Raw genomic sequence first — 4,816 nt, 5'->3', positions numbered from 1 at the left:
AATTGATATGGAACCTGCTGGATCTGCATCGAATGCTTTGAAACCTCTTCCCAGAGGGCAGCATGGAGAACAGTCCATGGTGGGAGTGTGAGGAGTCATTTATGATGTTTTAGACTCGGGACATGCAGCGCTGGGATGAAATGTCTTTAATGGAGGGGAGAGGAGCCCCCATGATCCTCTCTGCTGTTCTCACCTTCTTTCAGTCTAAGGCACTGCAGCCTCCACACCACACAGTGAGACAGCTGGTCAGAATGCTCTCTATGGTGCTTCTGTAGAAGGTGGTGAGGATGGGTAGGGGCAGGTGGGCTCTCCTCATCCTCCGCAAGAAGTACATGCGCTTTTTGCCCTTTTGAGGTGGTGTTTACATTCCAGGTGAGGGTGTCTGTGATGTGCACCCCCAGGAATTTGGTGATGCTGACCACCTCCACAGCTGAGGAGCTGATGAGCAGTGGAGCATGGTTAGGCCGGTTCTTCCTGAAGTCCAAGATGAACTCCTTCGTCTTCTTCACATTCAAGATCAGGCTGGGGAGAGCCAAGATGGCGGCTAGCGGTTAGACGGTGTTCGGAACTTTCCTCCAACTTTTCCTCTTTTCCCGTCAGAACAGATATATTTGTAATGTCTTCAACCTCAACAACAAAACGCAAAACCGAAGGTCATCTGGTGCTTACTCCTACGAAGTCACCATCTACCAAGAAAGGTAAAATGGAGCAAGCCACAGCAGATAACGTGATTGCGGTGCTGAAGCTAGCTATTGAGGAGCAAGGGACATCTATTGGAAAATCTATCGATGACTCTTCTATTAATTTTCTCTCCGCTGACATACAAGATATTAAAAACACTCTGCAAACCATGGTCAGCCGAGTCAGCAAAGCTGAAGAAAAGATTCAAGCGTTGGAAAACAAAGTGCTGGAGCTCACACGTGAGAAGAAGCGGTGGAATCTGTGTCTCCGCGGCATGCCTGAAGAAGAGACGGAGGATGCTCGGCTCAAGGTGGTGGAGGTGTGTCAGAATATTATTCCAAACTACAAAGAGAAGCTTCCGGAGGTGATTGATTCAGTACATCGGCTAGGCAGAAAACATCCAACCAAACCACAACCTCGAGATATCATCCTCCAGTTTTCTATGAAGCATTTTCGAAACATGATCTGGAAAATGGCAAAGAACTCTGGCTATCTGAAGGAAAGAAATCTCCTGTTCAAAGAAGACCTCTCTGTGGAAGACCATGAGAAACGGAGCCGTGTTGCCAATAATCCAACAAGCCTGAAAGGATAAGAAGATCACATACTTTGTAGGAGGACGTGCTTTTGTGGACCGCAAGGAAATTGAATAACTGTTTCGTTGGTTTCCATTCAACTTATTATGGAGGAAGAGTTCCATGTTCCCAGTTAAGTTTGACTTAAAACCCCAATACTTATCTTGTTTAGTTTTTTTTTTCTACTATGTTAAAGTTCTTCTCAGTTAATGCTCGAGGACTGAGGGATATCACTAAAAGAAAAGCTAAAATCCTGGTTGCAAAAAATTGTGGTGCTGATTTTTGTTTATTTCAAGAGACTCATTCCATTTAAAGTGACTATAAACGTTGGAAAGCTCAGTGGGGAGAAGATCTATGGAAGGCCCATAGAACTCACCGTGCAGCAGGTACATTAACTTTGAAGCACAAATTCAATAGCAGCATTATTTCCACCGACCCAGCTGGACACTATATTCTCACAGTTATCAAATGTGATAATTTTTTCTTTCTTATTGGTAACATTTATGGGTACAACAACGCCAAGGATAATATCAGGTTGTTTGAAATTTTAAATTCCAGTTTTGAAGCTTTTATGAAAAAATTTAATGATATTAAGATAATTTTAGGAGATTTCAACATTACTGTGAATGATGAGGTTGACCGATGGCATAGCAAGCAAAGAATAAATTCTCAGATTGTTGACTTTATGAATGAGCAAAGTTTAATAGATATTTGGAGGGTAAATAATCAAAACACAAAAAACTTTACATGGAAAAACAAAGCTGTCTCCCAACACTCAAGAATCGATTTTTGGTTAATTTCTTACTCCTTACAGCACTCTAATTGCAAAGCTGAGATTATTCAAGCACCCCTTACTGATCATAAAGGCACTCTATTAGAAATTTGTATTTATGCTGATATAAGTACTAAAAGATACCCTGCATATTGGAAAATGAATAACTCACTTCTTAATGACAAATTAGTTTATTTAACAATTCAAAACAAAGTTATATAGCACTTCAAATTAGCACAATCTGAAAATAATTATGGACGTTATTGGGAGCTTTTAAAATATGAGTTAAGAAAGATCTTAAGTAAAGCTGGGGCAAATAAAATAAAAAATAGCATAAAGGAGGAAACCTCACTGATCTCGGAGTAGATATCATTATCATTTATTCTTCCTGAAAATCTATCTGAACTACAAAAAGCTAAATTACAAAGCCTTCAGCTTAAACTTGATCAAATTTATATAAAAAAAGCAAAAGGAGCTTAAATACGTTCGCGGGCCAAATGGTTAGAAGAAGGAGAACAAAACTTTAGCTACTTCTTAAAACTTGAAAAACAAAGACAAACAAAAAATGGTATTACTAAACTTAATTCCAATGGCACAATAATTGATGATCCCAAAATGATTGCCAATATATGTGAAACCTTCTATAAATCAATCAATCAATCTAGACATTCTCCAGAAGAACATAACTATTTCTTTAATTCCTTTAATGGCAAAAAAACTATTGGTGACCAAAACAAAATTTTATGTGACTCTCCAATAACACCAAAAGAAATTAAAGAAGCTACCAATAGTCTCAAATCCAATAAATCTCCTGGTACAGATGGGCTTAAATCAGAATTTTATAAGATGTTCTCAGAAGAACTCACTACATTTCTACACTCTGTATTTAATGAAAGACTCCCCATCACTAACTCAAAGTTTAATCACACTAATCCCGAAACCTCAGAAGGATGCACTAATTTTGGATCATTGGTGTCCTATCTCTTTACTTAACGATGATTACAAAATTTTAGCAAGTTGTTTGGTAAAAAAAATTAAAACAGTTCTTAATGATATTATTGAGGAATCTCAGAAAGGCTTTATGGCTGGAAGGCATATTATTGATAATATAAGATTGGTTCTTGATATCTTAGATTATCCAGAAATGGTTTCAGCGAACAGCTTTATTTTATTTTTAGATTTTCAAAAGGCCTTTGACTCCATAGAACATGAGTTTATCTTCAAAGCCCTTAGCTTATTTGGCTTTGGAGAGAATTTTCAACAATCAATTCGCACACTCTACGCATTTGGAAATAGCTCAATAAAATTGCCCCATGGTACTACCAAAAGATTTGAAATAAAACGTGGGATTTTTCAGGGATGCCCTGTTTCACATTTTTTGTTTCTTCTACCATGCAAATTCTAGCTACTTTTATTAAAAATATTGATCTCAAAGGCATGCACATTTCAGGAAAAACTATACTCTTGAGTCAACTACCTGATGATACAACTTTATTTCTACAGGATAAGGATCAAATAAATGTTGCACTTAAACTTTTAAATAAATTTTCTGTAGCCTCTGGTCTTCAACTTAACTTATCCAAGTGTGAACTTCTTCCAATAAGTACTTGTAATGATTTAACTCTATCTGGAATTCCTGTGAAGTCTGAAATTAAATATCTTGGGGTAACATTAATGAAAGAGCAGACAGAAAGAGTTAACAAAAACTTTGATCCATTATACCCTCCTGCCAACAAAGATTTAATCGTTGGTTACAGAGAGACCTGACTATCACTGGTCGGGTCCTGCTGGCCAAAACTGAAGGTCTTTCTCGACTTGTCTATGCTAGTTCAGCCCTTAATGTACCAAATAGCCGTTGCACTGAAATTGTTCAAATACTTTTTGATTTTATCTGGGGAAAAAAGCCTAATCTTATTAAGAAAAATGTTATTATTAATAGATTAAACTCAGGTGGATTTAATGTTTTGGACTTCAGTACCCTACATTCAAAGTTAGGTGGATCCAAAGAGACTCTTTAAGTCCTTGGGTGGGCTAGATTTTGTATTAAGATGTAACTACAACATGGAAAAGCTTCCAGTTAATTTGTCCTGCTTCCATAAGCAACTCCTTTTATCTGTCATGATGGGTTTTCTTTGAGTAAAGCCCAAGATGCAGAACACACACAGAGGCACTGGTAAAAGTCCAAGGAGTTTATTTTAAGACAAAGCACATGGATAATAATGAAACAATACAGGCAGGGGGCTGGTTCACTGGGGTCTGAGCAGGGAAAGGGAGATGGCTGGTGGCTGAGTTCATGAAAGGCTAAGCATTTAGCTTCAGGCTTAGCCTGGCAGTCCTGGGTTTGAGCTTAGCTCACAGCAGAGAACCTCAGGGGAAACACGAAGGATATCTCTGGCTGAGTTTCCAGCTCTAGTAGGGAACAACAGGGGATTTAACTCAGAGGATTCTTCAGGCTGAGCGTCCAGCTATCAGCAGGGAACATCAGGGGAAAATCCACTTGGGAACCTCTAGGGAAACTCCACTTTGAAGTCGTCAGGTTCCAACCATGTAGGAATCTTCGGGTTGGCTCACCAGGGCAGATAGTTGGTTAAGCTCGCCTAGAGCTTCTGGCTGGAGACTGGTTTCCTGTGATGCAGCTCTCCCAGAGCTGCAGGCCAGAGACAGGTTACCAGTGAGGCAGCTCTTCCAGGGCTTCACGAGGAGGCAGGAGGTTAAGCTCATCCAGAGCTTCACAAGGAGACAGGAGGTTAAGCTCATCCAGAGCTTCACAAGGAGACAGGAGGTTAAGCTC

Source organism: Cyprinodon variegatus, unplaced genomic scaffold (genome assembly GCF_000732505.1).
Source record: "Cyprinodon variegatus isolate N-32 unplaced genomic scaffold, C_variegatus-1.0 Scaffold2063, whole genome shotgun sequence".
Taxonomy (NCBI): Eukaryota; Metazoa; Chordata; class Actinopteri; order Cyprinodontiformes; family Cyprinodontidae; genus Cyprinodon; species Cyprinodon variegatus.
Note: the sequence above shows the minus strand (reverse complement) of the source record.